Consider the following 21,530-nt stretch of genomic DNA (forward strand, 5'->3'; position numbering starts at 1 on the left):
ACCTAACAGCACTGTAGCCTCTCGAAGATAAGTACAGACATCTTCGTACCGATCCGCAAGACTCTACTAGACTCGCTCATGACTCGTGAGACCTAAGTGAACCTAGTGCTCTGATACCATGTTATCAAGAACCAAAATCCATTAAAGGTTGTGATGGCACCGGACACCATTGTCAGGCAAGCCAAAACTAAATAGTTAATTAAATTCTGATTTTAATATTTTTGAAATCGTAAATTTACTTCAATTTAACTAGTAAAAGATGAATTTACAGAGTAGATAACAATGTTTTCCAATTTCAATATTGAACATCCCATAATAATCCCAGAACCCAGCATCAGAAATGCATGAGCATCATATAGGAAGATAAAATAAAATACAACACCTGTCCAGCATACAAATTAGACAGGAAAATACATAAGTAACTCTGAAGGGGACTCTGTTGGCTGCAGATCGTAGATGGAAATGCAGCTCACCTAAATCTCTGTATTGACTACACCTCTGCGCCCGCAAGGCTGCTAGACATATATGCACCTGCACAAAAATGTACAGCAAGTGTAGTATGAGTACGTAAATCAACGTGTACCCAGTAAGTATCCAGTCTAACCTCGAAGAAGTAGGAACGAGAGGTCGACTCCGACACTTACTAGTGGTCCAATAATAATATACCGATAATATAATAAATTATGGATTTTATGAGGCAACAGTAAACTCAATAACATGAAGCATGCAAATAATTCTCTTGTTAATAAGGGATTTTCAAATTTATTTTCATCTTTTAAAAATTTATATCTCCGGCCAATGAGGCCATATAAATTATCAATAATTCCAAAACAATCAATTAAGTCATGCGCAAATCATGCCGAGGTCGTACGGCCCGATCCAACCTATATTAAATTGTGCACTGTCAGAGGGTCAAACGAGGCGAACCATAGATGCATCTATTTAATCTGTCGAGGCGTTCGGCTCGTTCCTCAAAAGATAAACACATTCAGACAACCAAATCAAGGATTTATTTAGGTTTGATGTTTAAAGAAATATCAATTCTCATTAACGGTCAAGTGACCCGTCCAAAACCCAAGTAGGTAAAGTCTAACCCTTTTGAAATTCTTTTATCAAGTTCCAATCTATTTTAAACGGTTAAATTAGCAAGTAGGATGCAAGTATCGCAAGTATAACGTGATTTGGGTCCTAGACTACCCGGACATAAACATAATAGTCGCTACGCACGGACTCTCATCACCTCGTACGTACGTAGCCCCCAAAAATAGAAGCATATATTGAATTATTTCACCTATGTGGTAAATTCCCTCTTACAAGGTTAGAAAAGAGACTTACCTCGCTCCGCAGCTCCTTAACCGATTCCCAAGCCCTTCCGACGACTCAAACCGATGCCCAACGCTCCAAAACTAGCTAATAAATATACAAACCCATAAAGATATACTCTAATACTCATTATAATCCAATTTATAATAATTTCTAACCCCGATCAAAAAGTCGCTAAAAATCACCCTCGGGCCCACTTGCCCGGATTCCGAAATTTTGAAGATAAACTTTACCCCATGGCACCACGAACTCAAATATGTAATTTATTCCAAATTCCATGCCCAAAATCGTGGTCAAAATCCAAAAATACCAAATTCTAGGTTTTCTACCAAAACCCCATAATTTCCACTAATTTCCATGTTCAAATCCATATATGATCATGTATTTAGTTTATAAGAAGTGGAAATCACTTACCTTGACATTGATGATGAAGAATGAGCTCCAAACTCGCTCCAAGACCAGCTCTCATGGAGGAAATGAGTTGAAAATGAGCCAAGCCCTCATTTTAAAGAAAACACTGCCCAGCCCCGTCCTTCGCACCTGCGGTCAAGTAGCCGCACCTGTCGCTTCGCAGGTGCGAGAAACCTTCCGCTTCTGCAAGGTACTATCTGCTTCTGCGCTTGCACAGATGCTGCCAAAAGCTCCGCACCTGCGGTCCTTCACCTGACCAGCATGCCCCGCTTCTGTGACTCTAATGTCGCTTCTGCACCCTCCGCACCTGCGATCAAAACCTTGTAGGTGCGGGTACAAGAGATATCAGCTGCCTCAACTCTTCTTCAACTTCCAAATTCAATGCGTTAACCACTCGGAATCCACCCGGGGCCCCTCGGGGCTTTAACCAATTATACAAACATGTCCCAAAATACATTACGAACTTAGTCGAGCTTTCAAATCACATCAAACAATGTCGAATTTATGAATCGCACCCCATTCCAAGCTTAATGAACTTTAGAATTTCAAAATTCTACATTCGATGCCGAAACCTATCAAATCACGTCCGATTGACCTCAAATTTTGCACACATCTTAACCGAGATTTACGAATTGATCCTAATATGCTAACATTCGGTTGTCGTTCACTCGGAGAAGCTTCCTATGTACAACAAGCTACAATTCAACTAATCAATCGGCCATCTACTGGCAGTAATAATCAAGGTGTGTACTTAATTATTGCAAAATGTTGCATCTCTTCTTCTTCTTCTTCTTCTTCTTCTTCTTCTTCTTCTTCTTCTTTCATGGTTGACAAATTGTTGATGTCGTTTTCTTTCTTTTTCTTCTTCTTCTTCTTCTTCTTCTTCTTCTTCTTCTTCTTCTTCTTCTTCTTTTTCTTCTTCTTCTTTCACAGTTGACACATTGTTCTTGTCGTTCTCTTTTTATTTTTGGAATTAAATATTAATAATAATTGTGACAATTTCAATAGTCGGAATCCTAAATTTGCATATTAAGACTTAGAATAAACTTATTTCCATTTGTTACCTATCCTGTAAGTGCTAAGGATAGTTAATGTGTTGTGTGAATAGAAAAAAAGATGAGATATTGTAACGACCCGACCGGTCGTTTTGAGCATTTACGCTCCTTTCAACTATTTGAAGTCTTGAATAACTTACTACCAGGTATTATGACTTGTGTGAATTGTCGGTTTTGGTTTTAAGGTATTACGGAGTTAGCTTGAAAGAATAAATTTCATGTTGGAAGCTTAAGTTGAAATAGTTGACCGGATGGTGACTTATGTGTAAACGACCCCTGAATAGAGCTTTGATGATTCCAATAGCTCCGTATGGTGATTTTAAACTTAGGAGCATGTCTGGAAAATTATTTAGAGGCCCGTAGAGAAATTAGGCTTGAAATGCCGAAAGTTGAATTTTTTTGAAGTTTGACCGGGGAGTTGACTTTTTGATATCGGGGCTGGAATCCGATTCTGGAAATTGGAATAGCTTCGTTATGTCAATTATGACTTGTGTGTAAAATTTAAAGTTATTCCAGATTGATTTGATGTGTTTCGGCACAAGATATAGAATTTGAAATTTCAAAATTCATTAGGCTTGAATTGGGGTATGATTCATGGCTTTGATGTTGTTTTATGTGATTTGAGGCCTCGAGCAGGTTCGTGTTATGTATTGGGACTGGTTGGTACGATTGGACGGGGTCCCGGGGGCTTCGGGTTTGATTTGGGATTGTTCCGGACCAAGCTTGGGAGTTTTGATGCCGCTGGTTGCTTGTCCTAGTGTTGTTCTTCGCATTCGCGAGGAGCCTCTCGCGTTCGCAAAGAAGGATTTTGCCATTGGGACTTTGTTCTTCGCCCTTCGCGAAGAGGTTCTCGCGTTCGCGAAGAAGGAAATTTTGCTGTTCGTCGTCTGATGTTAGAGGCTTATATCTCGCAATCTATAAGGAATTTGGAGATGATCCAAAAATAAAAGTTGTAGCCCTGTATGTCTAGTCTTCAGAAAGGTAAATCATTTATCATTTGGATTTGTGTACAAAAGGTTATGGTAGATATACTATATGCTGTCCGGGAAGAGTTTGGAAATCTCTGTTGCATAGGGTAGAATTTCGAAGCTTATAGCTCGTAATCTATAAGGAATTGGAAAATGAGCAACAAATGAAAGTTATAGCCCTTGGGGTTTAGTTTTCAGAAAGTCAGACAATTTATCATTTGAAGTTTTGTACAAAATGTTATGAGCATTATACTAGAGGTTGTCCGTGAAGAGTTTGAAAATGACTTTTGAAGTCGCGAACGCGAGGGGGTTGTCGCGAACGCGATGAACAAACCCCTGGGCAGCAGAATAAAGTCCAAATTCGTGTCATTCTTCCATTTTTGGACCAAGAAAGCTCGGGTGAGGCGATTGTTCGAGAGTTTTTCAAGGAAAACATTGGGGTAAGAATTCCTAACTTGATTTTGGTTAAATTACATGAATCTATAGTTGTTTTTATCATTTAATTGGTGAATTAAGTTGGAAATGCTTGAAAACCCTCTTAGTTTAAATTGAAGATTTGAGGGTTGAGTTGGGTTCGTATTTTGATAAGATTGGTATGGTTAGACACGTCGTTGAATGGGCTTCCGGATTTTGTTACTTTTGTCGAGTTCCAAGACGTGGGCCCCACAAGCGATGTGCTAAAATTCGGATTTTTATGGAAAATTAGCATTTTCTTATGGAATTAATTCCATTAAGTTTTATTGACTGAAATGAATTATTTGTGGCTAGATTCGAGGCGTTTGGAGGCCAATTCACGAGGAAAAGGCATACCGGAGTAAAGAATTACACGGTTTGAGGTAAGTAACACTTCTAAACTTGGTTTTGAGGGTATAAATCCCCGAATTTGGTATTGATATGAATTATTTGGAGGTGACACACACGATAGGTGACGAACATGTAGACGTACAGCACAAAAAGTGTGTCTTGAATAAATCCTGTGAAGTAGTAAAATTAAAGAATCATGTGATTATTTGAATATATGGCACGTGTTAGAGGAATTAAGCTGAGGCTAGTAATAAAGATCATGTTTAGGCTATGTGTCGATATTTTAGGACCCATGGGGTCGTGATGCTGTTTAATTAATTATTCAAAAATATACATTTCACACTCAATAATAATTGTCCATTGTAAGGATATTTATGGGATTGAGCTGCGCAACGCAGTAGGCCATTTGGCTTTATATATGTTATTATTAAATGGATCAGGGTTGCCCGCCTGCAGCAGACCAGAATGGCTTTATACATTATTATTGTTCTGGATCGGGGCTGCCCGCCTGCAGAGGCCTTATTGGCTTTACTATTTTATGGATCGGGGTTGCCCGCCTGCAGCAGGCTTTATTGGCTTTGTATTATTCTTGGGCTGAAGGAGCCCCCCGGAGTCTGTACACACCCCTAGTGAGCGTAGATGATCATCGATATTCGGGATGGACTTCCCAAGGCATGGACTTGCCTTACTTACTGCTTCTATATATATTTGGGATGGATTTTCCCAGGGCATGGACTTGCCTTACTTACTGCTTATATTTATATTTAGGGATAAATTATCCTAGGGCTGGATTGGCCTTATACGGTACTAGGTGACTGACTGTCAGTCGATGTGCATATATATACGGGTTGGAACACCCCTAGGCTGGATTGGCCATAAACAGTATCAAGTGACGGAATAATTTGTGACCAGTATTTACATTAGGTCTTTCTACTGAGATGTCATATGCCTCATATCATGTAGTATTGATCTATTTCACTTGTATTGAGTTTAACTGTTGAACGTGAAAGCATGCCTACATTTATGTACCATTATTTTTACTGGACTGTACCTGCGGAGCTCATCATTTCTTTCGGCCCAGAGGTTAGTCTTGTTACTTATTGAGTTAGTTGTACTCATACTACACTCTGCACCTCGTGTGCAGATCCAGGTGCTCCCGGATACGACGACTGCTAGAAATCAGAGTTATTTCTATTGGAGAGTATCAAGGTAGCTGCTTGACGACCGCAGACTTGATTCCTTCCTATTTAGTTATTGTACTGTTCTATATTTCAGACAGTGATATTTATCAGTCAGACTTTGTATTCATTTAGATACTCATGTACTCAGTGACACCGGGTTTTGGGAGTGTTAGATTTTAAATTGTGAGATTTTCTTTCGATGAATTTAATCACTTTGTGTTTAAACATAAAAGATATGGTGGTTTATTGAGATATTCAGCTTGCCTAGTATTGAGATAGGCGCCATCACGACAGGTGAGATTTTGGGTCGTGACAAGTTGGTATCAGAGCAGGTAACATAGGTCTCACGAGTCATGAGCATGTTTAGTAGAGTCTTGCGGATTGGTACGGAGACGTCTGTACTTATCTTTGAGAGGCTGCCAAAACCTTAGGAAAATATCACTTTCTTGTATTCTATCGTGCAGAATTGATTGAGCTTGAAACATAACTCTTTGAATTCCTTCCACGAATTCGTGTGCGCATGTGAGCGCTCGGTATGTGCATCGCCGGCTTATGATTCTATGAACGAGGTTCAAAATATGTATTCTGTGTTTTGGTGAGGGCCAGTCTGGAGGACTTGAGGCTAGGTTAGACAACAGCTTAGGCTCGGTAGCTTCAGTTATAATCTGTACATTTGGGCTCATATGACCGGTAATGTCCTTACGAGTGGAATTTGTGGCTCGATGAGCAGTGGAATGGCTTTATGATGAGTATGATGTGACTGCGTGATGTGTTAAGACGATTTGAATGTGACGATAAGTGTTTCCTTGAAATGTAAAGGAAGGCCATTAGGTGCTGTATTTTCGTTTGATGTGACGTACGATCTCGAGTGTGAATGTTTTGAAAGATTCTTCACACGTTGTTAAATTTTTTGGGGGGAAAATTAAATTCTCGTGTCTGGTTAATGAGTTTGGACTCAGAAAGATTAAGTGATTTCATAGTAGTTGTGGCTGCAAAAAGGTATAACAAGATGCCAATTTAAGACTAAGCAGGTGAGTTATATCCTGAGGAGTAATATATATAGGTGTGTTCCTTCTGATATGAATAGAGAGTTTCTTTTCTGCCAGCGGGGCATATGTGTTGAGACTTGAATTTGAATCTGGTTGAAAAAGTTGACTTGAGTGTTAAGAGAATGAATGCGAAATTAGCGGATGATTGAGGTATTTTATGGTTGGTGTGTCTTGAGCTTGAGAAGAATTTTAGTTGAACTGACTGCGGTATTAAGGAAGTAATAAAGTATGGGTATTGTGAGTTATCAAGTATTTTAATCAATGGCTTTGAGCCAAGTAGGGGAGCCTGCTATTGACAATTCAATTCATGGTTATGTGTCAAAATTTTTGTTTTGGTCTGAAGTATACTTGGGAATCAGTGATGACTTGCCTGCAGAGTTCGAGAATGACTCGAGTAAGGAAATTTCTGGATACGGGTTATATTGCGCTTTATGAGTATATGAAAATCGTGGGATGAGTGAGTTGTTATTTGTGAATGATGTAGTGCGCTCGGAGTATGAATTTGATAGGTGGTATTAAAATAGAGTTACTTCTTTGAGTGTTGTTATGCTAATGGGGCATGTGTCTTTTGGCCTATTTGTGCGGTGTAATGTGGATTTGAACAAAAGGGGGTGACTCTCGAGAAAGTTCTAATGGATTCGAGATTAATATGTAACAATTGAGAATTTTTGGCAGATTTATTTATGGCTAAAATATGAGATTTAAGTTGGATGGTGTCGATACTTGTGGCATTTTTATATATCATTATGGATTTTATATTTCGGTATCAGGAAGGTGAATGAACGGCCTTAGACTCAATTAAGGTATTTTCAAAGTGGTGTTTCGGTTATGGTATTTTAGGGGTAATTATGATGTGGTGAGACTCTATAGATGTTTTGGTGGTAATATTCTTGGGTTTTGGTGACCTACGTGGTTTGGTCGAGTTAGAGAAAAATCAGTTCTGATAGTTTAGTTATGTGAAAATGGATTTCAAAGTGTTCTTGATGGTTTCTACCATGGTTTAAGTCGGATATTTTCTACCGGTGTAGGGAACGTGTTGTGTATTGTGGATTCCTCTTGGAAAGAAGAAAGAGAAAGGTTTCTAACTAATAGGGTATGTAAATTGTTGGTGACTCAAAGATGATAATGAGATTCCTGTGTTTGTCACATGATGGCATGATAGATGTGGTGTGTTGTGAGGGATTTAGATTTATATGTATGAGGTGGCAGTTCATTCTTAAAAGGAAGATCACGAATTCTGGACGGAATAGTCTGTGTTATATATTTAGATGAATGTTATAGTGCTCGGTAATCCCTAATAAGGGTGTGCGGTTGAAAGGGGCATTGTGTTTTGATTTACGGAGGTGCATTGGTATTACGGTACTCTCCTAGTTAATAGAGTACTGATATATGAGTTATTGATATGTGGCACGGAAGAATTATGAAAATACTCCTAGTGGGATAAACGTGCATGAAGGATGTGATAGCCATGCGAGTGCTGGAGTTGTGATCAGTTACGATGGTTCATATGTACTTATTGATTACTCCTGTATGATATGCTTGGATTAGAGGCCTGTGACCATGCCAGGCGAATTATATTTTTGGCACGTGAGTTGTCCGTGCGAGTCAAGATATTTATATTATTGGCACGTGAGTTGTCCGTGTGGTCCATATATTTATATTATTAGCACGTGAATTGTCAGTGCGGGTCCAGGTATTGATACTATAGCACGTGAGTTGTTCGTACGAGTGATGTTAATGTGAGCTCTAGAAGAGCTGGTTACTGTTATTAAATTTGTGTGTCTTGGTTCTACTATATATAATGAGCTTATAGCATTACAGTTGTAGTGGTGCTTGCTGAACTTGCAATATGGTTCTCTTCCTTGAGACATCTCCCATATTTGGGTACACGGATTGCGCAGTGGTGGCTGGAGTTATATTGATGTGGCGTGTCTGTGAGATAATTGTGTTTAATAAAAATAAGGTCATTGGACCTAGAACAGATACTATCATGTTTAATTTCGGTATATTAGGAGGATAATATTGAAAGTCGGCTTAGAAAGTGATGAAGGTTCTGGTTGGGGCGAGAGAGCTCCATGACTTGTTTCTCTGATACGGGGTCATGATATTTTTGCACGTTTCTTTTATTATCAGCATTGTACGAAGGTTTTGGAACAAGGTTTGGCTTAATATGAGGTTTAATACTTGTATTTGGTTGGTTTGAGTAGTTACTGTGATCGGGAATGGTGCTGTGAGCATGTGAGTTGCGTAGTATGCTACGTGATTATATCTAGGGTTATGGTTATGGCTTGATACAGCTTGTTCAGACTAATACTGTGTGTGAGATTTAGATCTTGGAAAGAATTCTGGGTGTTGGAAATTAGGCTCTAAATTTTGGGCTAAGATTAAATTAATGATTTTTAGTTGTGTTATGTTGTCAGGCCTATATAGAATAAGGTGACGTGAGATCATCCCCGTGTATGTGCGTGGTAAGGTGGAATAGAGATTTGAAGGTTAAGAACAACTCTTGGAACGTTCGAGGACGAACATGTATTTAAGTGGGGGAGATTGTAACGGCCCGACCGGTCGTTCTAAGCATTTACGCTCGTTTCAACTAGTTGAAGTCTTGAATAACTTACTATGAGGTATTATGACTTGTGTGAATTGTCGGTTTTGGATTTAAGGTATTTCGGAGTTAGCTTGGAAGAATAAATTTCATGTTGGAAGCTTAAGTTGAAATAGTTGACCGGATGGTGACTTATGTGTAAACGACCCCGGAATAGAGTTTTGATGATTTCAATAGCTCCGTATGGTGATTTTGGACTTAGGAGCGTGTCCGAAAAATTATTTGGAGGTCCGTAGTGGAATTAGATTTGAAATGCCGAAAGTTAAATTTTTTTTAAGTTTGACCGGGGAGTTGACTTTTTGATATCAGGGCCGGAATCCGATTCTAGAAATTGGAATAGCTTCGTTATGTCAATTATGACTTGTGTGCAAAATTTAAAGTTATTCCAGATTAATTTGATGTGTTTCGGCACAAGATATAGAATTTGAAATTTCAAAGTTTATTAGGCTTGAATTGGGGTATGATTCGTGGCTTTGATGTTGTTTGATGTGATTTGAGGCCTCGAGAAGGTTCATGTTATGTATTGGGACTGGTTGGTACGATTGCATGGGGTCCCGGGAGCTTCGGGTTTGATTTGGGGTGGTTCCGGACCAAGTTTGGGTGTTTTGATGTTGCTGGTTGCTGGTCCTAGTGTTGTTCTTCGCGTTCGCGAGGAGCCTCTCGCATTCGCGAAGAAGGACTTTGCCGTTGGGACTTTGTTCTTCGCGTTCGCGAAGAGGTTCTCGCGTTCGCGAAGAAGCAAAATTTTATTGTTCGTCGTCTGATTTTAGAGGCTCATATCTCGCAATCTATAAGGAATTTAGAGATGATCCAAAAATGAAAGTTGTAGCCCTTTATGTCTAGTTTTCAGAAAGATAAATAATTTGTCATTTGAAGTTGTGTATGAAATGTTATGGTGTATACACTATAGGCTATCCGGAAAGAGTTTGGAAAGCTCTGTTGCATAGGGATGATTTGTGAAGCTTATAGCTCGTAATCTATAAGGAATTGGTAGATGAGCAACAAATGAAAGTTATAGCCCTTGGAGTCTAGTTTTCCAAAAGTCAAACCACTCATCATTTAGAGTTTTGTACAAAACGTTATGACCATTATACTAGAGGCTATCTGAGTAGAGTTTGAGAATGACTTTTGAAGAATTTGTTCATCGCGAACACGAGGGGGTTGTCGCGAACGCGAAGAACAAACCCCTGAGCAGCAGAATAAGAAAGCTCGGGTGAGGCGATTGTTCGGGAGTTTTTCAAGGAAAACATTGGGGTAAGAATTCCTAACTTGATTTTGGTTAAATTACATGAATCTATGGTTGTTTTTATCATTTAATTGGTGAATTAGGTTGGAAAAGTTTGAAAATCCTCTTAGTTTAAATTGAAGATTTGAGGGTCGAGTTGGGGTCGTATTTTGATAAGATTGGTATGGTTAGACTCGTGATTGAATAAACTTCCGGATTTTGTAACTTTTGTCGAGTTCCGAGACATGAGCCCCACAGGCGATTTTTGAGCTAAAATTTGTGTATTTATGGAAAATTAGCATTTTCTTATGGAATTAATTCCAATAAGTATTATTGACTGAAATAAATTATTTGTGGCTAGATTCGAGGCGTTTGGAGGCCAATTCACGAGGAAAAGGCATACCGGAGTAAAGAATTATGCGTTTTGAGGTAAGTAACACTTCTAAACTTGGTTCTGAGGGTATGAATCCCTGAATTTGGTATGATATGAATTGTTTGGAGGTGACACACACGATAGGTGACGAACATGAAGACGTGCACCACAGAAAGTGTGTCTTGAATAAATCCTATGAAGTAGTAAAATTAAAGAATCATGTGATTATTTGAACATATGGCACGTGTTAGAGGAATTAAGCTGAGGCTAGTAATAAAGATCATGTTTAGGTTATCCGCCGATATTTTAAGACCCATGGGGTCGTGTTGCTATTGAATTAATTGTTCAAAAATATACATTTCACACTCAGTAATAATTATCCATTGTAAGGATTTTTATGGGATTGAGATGCGCAATGCAACAGGCCATTTGGCTTAATATATGTTATTAATAAATGGATCGGGGCTGCCCGCCTGCAGCAGTCCAGAATAGCTTTATACATTATTATTGTTCTGGATCGGGGTTGTCCGCCTGCAGCAGGCCTTATTGGCTTTACTATTTTATGGATCGGGTCTGCCCTCTTACAGCAGGCCTTATTGGCTTTACTATTTTATGGATCGGGGCTGCCCGCCTACAGCAGGCCTTATTGGCTTTACTATTTTATAGATCGGGGCTGCCCGCCTGCAACAGGCCTTATTGGCTTTGTATTACGCTTGGGCTGAAGGAGCCCCCCCCCGGAGTCTGTACACACCCCAGTGAGCGTAGATGATCATCGATATTCGGGATGGACTTCCCAGGGCATGGACTTGCCTTACTTACTGCTTATATATCTATTTGGGATGGATTTTCCCAGGGCATGGACTTGCCTTACTTACTGCTTATATTTATATTTAGGGATAAATTATCCTAAGGCTGGATTGGCCTTATACGGTACTAGGTGACTGACTGTCAGTCGATGTGCATATATATACGGGTTGGAACACCCCTAGGCTGGATTGGCCATAAACAGTACCAAGTGACCGAATAATTTGTGACCAGTATTTACATGAGGTCTTTCTACTGACATGTCATATTCCTCATATCATGTAGTATTGATCTATTTCACTTGTATTGAGTTTAACTGTTGAACTTGAAAGCATGCCTACATTTCTGTACCATTACTTTTACTGGACTGTACCTGCGGAGCTCATCATTTCTTTCAGCCCAGAGGTTAGTCTTTTTACTTATTGAGTTATTTGTACTCATACTACACTCTGCACCTCGTGTGCAGATCCAGGTGCTCCCGGATACGACAACTGCTAGAAATCGAAGTTATTTCTGTTGGAGAGTATCAAGGTAGCTGCTTGACGACCGCAGACTTGATTCCCTTCCTGTTTAGTTATTGTACTGTTCTATACTTCAGACAGTGATGTTTATTAGTCAGACTTTGTATTCATTTAGATGCTCATGTACTTAGTGACACCGGGTTTTGGGAGTGTTAGATTTTAAATTGTGAGATTTTCTTCTGCTGAATTTAATCACTTTGTTTTTAAACATAAAAGATATGGTGGTTTATTGAGATATTCAGCTTGCCTAGTATTGAGATAGGCGACATCACGACAGGTGAGATTTTGGGTCGTGACAAGTTGGTATCAGAGCTCTATGTAACATAGGTCTCGCGAGTCTTGAGCAAGTTTAGTAGAGTCTTGTGAATTGGTACAGAGACATCTATACTTATCTTCGAGAGGCTACCGAAACCTTTGGAAAATTTCACTTTCTTGTATTCTATCGTGCGGAATTGATTTAGCTTGAAACATAACTCTTTGAATTCCTTCCACGCATTCGTGTGCGCATATGAGGGCTCGGTATCAGCTGTGAATCGCCGACTTGTGATTCTATAAACGAGGTTCAAAATGTGTATTCTGTGTTTTGGTGATGGGCCAATCTGGAGGACTTGAGGCCAGGTTAGACAGCAGCTTAGGCTCGGTAGCTTCAGTTATAATCTGTACATTTGGGCTCATATGACCGGTTATGTCCTTACGAGTAGAATTTGTGGCTCGATGAGCAGTGGAATGGCTTTGTGATGAGTATGATGTGACTGCGGGATGTGTTAAAACGATTTGAATGTGACAAGAAGTGTTCCTTGAAATGTAAAGGAAGGCCATTAGGTGTTTTATTTTCGTTTGATATGACGTACGATCTCGAGTGTGAATGTTTTGAAAGATTCATCACACGTTGTTAAATATTTTTTGGGGAAAATTAAATTCTCGTGTCTGTTTAATGAGTTTGGACTCAGAAAGATTAAGTGATTTCATAGTGGTTGTGGCTGCGAAAAGGTATAACAAGATGCCAATTTGAGACTAAGCAGGAGGGTTATCTCCTGAGGAGTAATATATATAGGTGTGTTCCTTATGATATGAATAGAGTGTTTCTTTTCTGCCAGTGGGGCATATGTATTGAGACTTGAATTTGAATCTGGTTGAGAAAGTTGACTTGAGTGTTAAGAGAATGAATGCGAGATTAGTGGATGATTGAGGTATTTTATGGTTGGTGTGTCTTGAGCTTGAGAAGAATTTTTGTTGAACTGACTGCGGTATTAAGGCAGTAATAAAGTATGGGTATTGTGAGTTATCAAGTATTTTAATCTATGGCTTTAAGCCAAGTGGGGGAGCCTGCTATTGACAATTCAATTCATGGTTATGTGTCAAATATTTTGTTTTGGTCTAAAGTATACTTGGGAATCAGTGATGACTTGCAGAGGCGGAGTTCGAGAATGACTCGAGTAAGGAACTTTCTGGATACGGGTTATATTGCGCTTTATGAGTATATGAAAATCATGGGATGAGTGAGATGTTATTTGTGAATGATGTAGTGCGCACGGAGTATGAATTTGATAGGTGGTATTAAAGTAGAGTTACTTCTTTGAGTGTTGTTATGCTAATGGGGCACGTGTCTTTTGGCCTATTTGGGCGGTGTAATGTGGATTTGAACAAAAGGGGGTGACTCTCAAGAAAGTTCTAATGGATTCGAGATTAATATGTAAAAATTAAGAATTTTTGGCGGATTTATTTATGGCTAAAATATGAGATTTAAGTTGGATGGTGTCGAGACTTGTGGCATTTTTGTATATCATTATGGATTTTATATTTCGGTATCAGGAAGGTGAATGAAATGGCCTTAGACTCAAATAAGGTATTTTCAGAGTGATGTTTCGGTTGTGGTATTTTTAGGGGTAATTATGATGTGGTGAGACTCTACAGATGTTTTGGTGGCAATATTCTTGGGTTTTGGTGACCTACGTGGTTTGGTCGAGTTAGAGGAAAATTAGTTCTGATAGTTTAGTTATGTGAAAATGGATTTCAAAGTATTCTTGATGGTTTCTACCATGGTTTGAGCCGGATATTTTCTACCGGTGTGGGATGTTGTGTATTGTGGATTCCTCTTGGAAAGTAGCAAGAGAAAGGTTTCTAACTAATAGGGTATGTAAATTGTTGGTGACTCAAAGATGATAATGAGATTCCTGTGTTTGACACATGATTGCATGATAGATGTGGTATGTTGTGCGAGATTTAGATTTATATGTACGAGGTGGCAGTTCATTCTTGAAAGGAAGATCACGAATTCTGAACGGAATGGTCAGTGTTATATATTTAGATGAATGTTATAGTGCTCGGCAATCCCTTATAAGGGTGTGCAGTTGAAAGGGGCATTTTGTTTTGATTTACGGAGGTGCATTGGTATTACGGTACTCTCCTAGTTAATAGAGTATTGATATACGAGTTATTGATATGTGGCACGGAAGAATTATGAAAATATTCCTAGTGGGATAAACGTGCATGAAGGATGTGATAGCCATGCGAGTGCTGGAGTTGTGATCAGTTATGATGGTTCATGTTTACTTATTGATTGCTCCTGTATGATATGCTTGGATTAGAGGCCTGTGACCATGCCAGGAGGATTATATTTTTGGCACGTGAGTTGTCCGTGCGGGTCCAGATATTTATATTATTGGCACGTGAGTTGTCCGTGCGGTCCATATATTTATATTATTGGCACGTGAATTATCAGTGCGGGTCCATGTATTGATACTATAGCACGTGAGTTGTCCGTGCGAGTGATGTTAATGTGAGCTCTAGAAGAGCTGGTTACTATTATTAAATTTGTGTGACTTGGTTCTACTATATATAATGAGCTTACAGCATTACAGTTGTAGTGGTGCTTGCTGAACTTGCAATATGGTTTTCTTCCTTGAGACATCTCCCATATTTGGGTACACGGATTGCGCAGTGGTGGCTTGAGTTATATTGATGTGGCGTGTCTGTGAGATAATTGTGTTTAATAAAAATAAGGTCATTGGACCTAGAACAGATACTATTATGTTTAATTCCGGTATATTGGGAGGATAATATTGAAAGTCGGCTTAGAAAGTGATGAAGGTTCTGGTTGGGGCGAGAGAGCTCCATGACTTGTTGCTCTGATAAGGGGTCATGAAATTTTTGCACGTTTCTTTTATTATCAGTAGTGTACGAAGGTTTTGGAATAAGGTTTGGCTTGATATGAGGTTTAATACTTGTACTTGGTTGGTTTGAATAGTTACTGTGATCGGGAATGGTGCTGTGAGCATGTGAGTTACGTAGTATGTTACATGATTATATCTGGGGTTATGGTTATGGCTTGATACAGCTTTTTCAGACTTATACGGTGTGTGAGATTTAGATCTTGGAAAGAATTCTGGGTGTTGGAAATTGGGCTCCAAGTTTTGGGCTAAGGTTAAATTAATGATTTTTAGTTGTGTTATGTTGTCAGGCCTATATAAAATAGGGTGACGTGAGATCACCCCCGTGTATGTGCGTAGTAAGGTGGAATAGAGATTTGAAGGTTAAGAACAACTCTTGGAACGTTCGAGTACGAATATGTGTTTAAGTGGGGGAGATTGTAACGACCCGACCGGTCGTTTTGAGCATTTACGCTCCTTTTAACTATTTGAAGTCTTGAATAACTTACTACGAGGTATTATGACTTATGTGAATTGTCGGTTTTGGTTTAAAAGTATTTTGGAGTTAGCTTGGAAGAATAAATTTCATGTTGGAAGCTTAAGTTGAAATAGTTGACTGGATGGTGACTTATGTGTTAATGACCCCGGAATAGAGTTTTGATGATTCCAATAGCTCCGTATGGTAATTTTGGACTTAGGAGCCTGTCTGAAAAATTATTTGGAGGTCCGTAGTGGAATTAGGCTTGAAATGTCGAAAGTTGAATTTTTTTGAAGTTTGACCGGGGAGTTGACTTTTTGTTATCGAGGCCGGAATCCGATTCTGGAAATTGGAATAGCTTCGTTATGTCAATTATGACTTGTGTGCAAAATTTAAAGTTATTCTAGATTGATTTGATGTGTTTTGGCACAAGATATAGAATTTGAAATTTCAAAGTTTATTAGGCTTGAATTGGGGTATAATTCGTGTCTTTGATGTTGTTTGATGTGATTTGAGGCCTTGAGAAGGTTCGTGTTATGTATTGGGACTGGTTGGTACGATTGGACGGGGTCTCGGGGGCTTCGGGTTTGATTTGGGGTGGTTTCAGACCAAGTTTGGGTGTTTTGATGCTGCTGGTTGCTAGTCCAGGTGTTGTTCTTCACATTCGCGAGGAGCCTCTCGCGTTCGCGAAGAAGGATTTTGCCGTTGGGATTTTGTTCTTCGCGTTCACGAAGAGGTTCTCGCGTTCGCGAAGAAGGAAATTTTGTTGTTCGTCGTCTGACTTTAGAGACTCATATCTCGCAATCTATAAAGAATTTGGTAATGATCTAAAAATGAAAGTTGTAGCCATTTATGTCTAGTTTTCAGAAAGGTAAATCATTTGTCATTTGAAGTTGTGTATGAAACGTTATGGTGGATACACTATAGGCTGTCCGGGAAGAGTTTGGAAATCTCTGTTGCATAGGGCTGATTTTCGAAGCATATATCTTGTAATCTATAAGGAATTGGAAGATGAGCAACAACTGAAAGTTATAGCCCTTGGAGTCTAGTTTTTCGAAAGTCAAACCATTCATCATTTGGAGTTTTGTACAAAACGTTATGACCATTATACTAGAGGCTGTCTGAGAAGAGTTTGAAAATGACTTTTGAAAAATTTGTTCATCGCGAACACGAGGGGGTTGTCGCGAACGCAGAGAACAAACCCCTGGGCAGCAGAATAAAGTCCAAATTCGTATCGTGCTTCCATTTTTGGACCAAGGAAGCTCGGGTGAGGCGATTGTTCGAAAGTTTTTTAATGAAAATATTTGGGTAAGAATTCCTAACTTGATTTTGGTTAAATTACATGAATATATGGTTGTTTTTATCAATTAATTGGTGAATTGAGTTGGAAAAGTTTGAAAATCCTCTTAGTTTAAATTGAAGATTTGAAGGTCGAGTTGGGGTCGGATTTTGATAAGATTGGTATAGTTAGACTCGTGGTTGAATGGGCTTCCGAATTTTGTAACTTTTGTCGAGTTTCGAGACGTGGGCCCCACAAGCAATTTTTGAGCTAAAATTCGGGTTTTTATGAAAAATTTAGCATTTTATTATGGAATTAATTCCAATAAGTTTTATTGACTAAAATGAATTATTTGTGGCTAGATTCGAGACATTTGGAGGCCAATTCACGAGGAAAAGGCATACCGGAGTAAAGAATTACATGGTTTGAAGTAAGTAACACTTCTAAACTTGGTTCTGAGGGTATGAATCCCCGAATTTGGTATGATATGAATTGTTTGGAGGTGACACACACGATAGGTGACGAACATGTAGATGTGCACCACAGAAAGTGTCTTGAATAAATCCTGTGAAGTAGTAAAATTAAAGAATCATGTGATTATTTGAACATGTGGCACGTATTAGAGGAATTAAGCTAGGGCTAGTAATAAAGATCATGTTTAGGCTATGTGCCGATATTTTAGGACCCATGGGGTCGTGATGCTGTTGAATTAATTATTCAAAAATATACATTTCACACTCAGTAATAATTGTCCATTGTAAGGATATTTACGGGATTGAGCTGCGCAACGCAGTAGGCCATTTGGCTTTATATTTGTTATTGTTAAATGGATCGAGGCTGCCCGCCTGCAGAAAGCTAGAATGGCTTTATACATTATTATTGTTCTGGATCGGGGCTGCCCGCCTGCAGCAGGCCTTATTGGCTTTACTATTTTATGGATCGGGGTTGCCCGCCTGCAGCAGGCCTTATTGGCTTTACTATTTTATGGATCGGGGTTACCCGCCTGCAGCAGGCTTTATTGGCTTTGTATTACGCTTGGGCTGAAGGAGCCCCTCCGGAGTCTGTACACACCCCTAGTGAGCGTAGATGATTATCGATATTCGGGATGGACTTCCCAGGGCATGGACTTGCCTTACTTACTGCTTATATATCTATTTGGGATGGATTTTCCCAGGGCATAGACTTGCCTTACTTACTGCTTATATTTATATTTAGGGATAAATTATCCCAGGGCTGGATTGGCCTTATACGGTACTGGGTGACTGACTGTCAGTCGATGTGCATATATATACGGGTTGGAACACCCCTAGGCTGGATTGGCCATAAACAGTACCAAGTGACCGAATAATTTGTGACCAGTATTTACATGAGGTCTTTCTACTGAGATGTCATATGCCTCATATCATGCAGTATTGATCTATTTTACTTGCATTGAGTTTAACTGTTGATCTTGAAAGCATGCCTACATTTCTGTACCATTACTTTTACTGGACTGTACCTGCAGAGCTCATCATTTCTTTCAGCCCAGAGGTTAGTCTTGTTACTTATTGAGTTATTTGTACTCATACTATACTCTGCACCTCGTGTGCAGATCCAGGTGCTCCAGGATATGACGACTGCTAGAAATCGAAGTTATTTCTGTTGGAGAGTATCAAGGTAGCTGCTTGACAACCGCAGACTTGATTCCCTTCCTGTTTAGTTATTGTACTGTCTATACTTCAGACAGTGATGTTTATCAGTCAGACTTTGTATTCATTTAGATGCTCATGTATTCAGTGACACCGGATTTTGGGAGTGTTAGATTTTAAATTGTGATGTTTTCTTCTGCTGAATTTAATCACTTTGTTTTTAAACATAAAAGATATGGTAGTTTATTGAGATATTCGACTTGCCTAGTATTGAGATAGGAGCCGTCACGACAGGTGAGATTTTGGGTCGTGACAGATACTTATGATACCCGATAGGTCTTTAATTCAGAATCATATACTGGGAATAGGAATACCTTTTTTAAGAGAGCTAAAGAATCTTTAAAATAAATAGCAAAAAGTAACTAACCACCTAGAACCACCTTATGATATTTGGAGCTTAGGTTCACTTAAGTACCTTAACCTCTCATATAAATTTGTAACGACCTTTCAAGTAAAATAGGTAATTTTTGAGCTTGAAATCTTGGACCTTTGATAACAATTTGTTTGGAAAAAGGAATTTAGATAAGTGACTTTACTATGAGATGATAAAAATGTATCTCTTTTAATCTTAATTGTTGGTATCTTTCTTTTTATTTCGTTTCTGAAATTTATAGTGTGTTCATGTTTCAGTATCTATTTGGCAATGAGATCTTAATTTTCTAATATTTGATTAGTTATCTGGGGTGCTTCTTGTTGATTTCTGACATTGTTCTGTTTCAAGTTATCATTTTATGCACTTTAGCTTTATTGGAAATCATGCAATATGTTCTTTTCTTTATTCATTTGAGTGCTGAAATGATATCTTAAGAAATTTCTTTTCTGGCCATGTACTACTTGAAACATGAAGGATGTCAATGTGCTTATGTGAACTATTCAGTTGTTGACAAATTCAAGTAGTAGAAACGATATCCAGTACTTGATTTTCTCTCTAAAAAATTATGATAGTTTATATCGAGATGTTGTGTTCTATTTTGGCTTGCTTCATGTCAAACGGTTAAGACAAGTTTAGATATCATGAAACATAGGGATTTGACATGTTGTCTGTTATTTGTGTTGGTATCGTCATCTTGATTAGAAATCATTGAGTTAGGATTTAATATTTGTATGCAAAATCAGGAACTAGCGGCTGTTAACATATTAGAAATTTGTTCTAGGACTTCACTGCCTATTTGTTCTTTGAAATAGGATCTAATTTAGCTATATCTTGTAATTCATTGTGGAGAAAGTATTACAGAGATGGAACTAATGAAGCATAATCTATAGCATAATCTTCGAAATAGGATCTAGTTCTCTTTTTGGTTTATGTTATGTGTCTGGTATTCTTAAATCCTGCAGAAGACTTGACCTTTCATGTGTACTTGAATTGTTAACTAGCATTTAAAGAGATAATGATTTTATTTATCCTCTTTTGTAGGTGGAGAAAATGAAGAAAGGGAAGATGAAAGGAATGAAGATCCTGCTTAAGAAGATTTTTGGGATTAATGCTGAAACTCTAAATGTTCTAGGAATCTTTTGTTATCAAACATTTTGAAACTTCTTTAACTTTTGGATTGTAAAACTTATGTACTTGGTTCTTAACTTTTGGATACTAAAACTTATGTACATGGGTTCTAATAGTTTGCTTTAACGGATATTACAACTCGGATTATAAATGTTTATGATTAGTTTTATTTTGTGATTTATATAAATTATTGTGTATTATAATGCAATATTTATTTACAATCAGGGAGTATATTGTTGTTTCAATTAAACCGTTACAATAGCTTACTTGAGTCGTTGCTATAGGTAACAAAAAACTATCTCAATTAACCATGTAAATCGTTGCAATATGACAGGTAACTGTTGCAGTAGGTAATATGAACCATTGCAATAGATAATGCACAACGTTGCATTAGAGATAATTAAATTGTTGTTACTGTAAACAACCCGTAGCAATAGTAATTAAACCGTTGTAAAAGCGGCCAAAAATCGTCGTAATATCCTAACTTAACCGTTGCAATAGATTAAATAACCGTTACACAAACATATATTGCAACGCCTTTGAACCGTTTGAGTTGACAGAAAATACTCATCGCAGTAGAATGATAAGTAACCGTTGCGATAGTTTGATATATGTGTCACGACCCGGAATTCCCACTTTCAAGACCGTGATGGCGCCTAACATTTCACTTGCTAGGCAAGCCAACGTTAGAGTAATTCTTGTACCAATTTTAAATACTTCGAACAATTTAACTAATCAGACAGAAATGAAGCTAAAATGAAGTACGAAATAGCATAACAATCCAATATCTAGTACAACCCGGATCTAGAGTCACAAGTACACGAGTTTTTAGAGGTTCTACATACAGAGTCTGAAATAAATATTACTGTCTTGAACGAGATGAACAATAAGTAAGGAAAGAGGAAGGGGACTTAAAGGTCTGCGAACGCCAGCAGATCTACCTCGAGTCCCCAAATGCTAGTCCGAGCTGATGCACCTCACGTACAGTTGGGACCAGTACCAAAATCTGCACAAGAAGTGCAGAGTGTAGTATAACTACAACCGATCCAATGTACTCCATAAGTGTCGAGCCTAACCTCAACGAGGTAGTAACAAGGTTATGACAGGATACCCACA

At 38.5% G+C, this 21,530-nt stretch overlaps 1 long non-coding RNA gene across 1 annotated transcript; it reads left to right on the top strand.

The window, feature by feature from the left end:
• Window positions 1-2,350: 2,350 nt before the first annotated feature.
• LOC108942975 (uncharacterized) lies at window positions 2,351-20,538 on the top strand. Its single transcript, XR_001966871.3, has 2 exons — window positions 2,351-2,477; window positions 20,328-20,538. It is a non-coding gene; the product is annotated as an uncharacterized lncRNA (long non-coding RNA).
• Window positions 20,539-21,530: the final 992 nt, after the last annotated feature.

This window comes from Nicotiana tomentosiformis, chromosome 8 (assembly GCF_000390325.3).
Source record: "Nicotiana tomentosiformis chromosome 8, ASM39032v3, whole genome shotgun sequence".
NCBI lineage: Eukaryota > Viridiplantae > Streptophyta > Magnoliopsida > Solanales > Solanaceae > Nicotiana > Nicotiana tomentosiformis.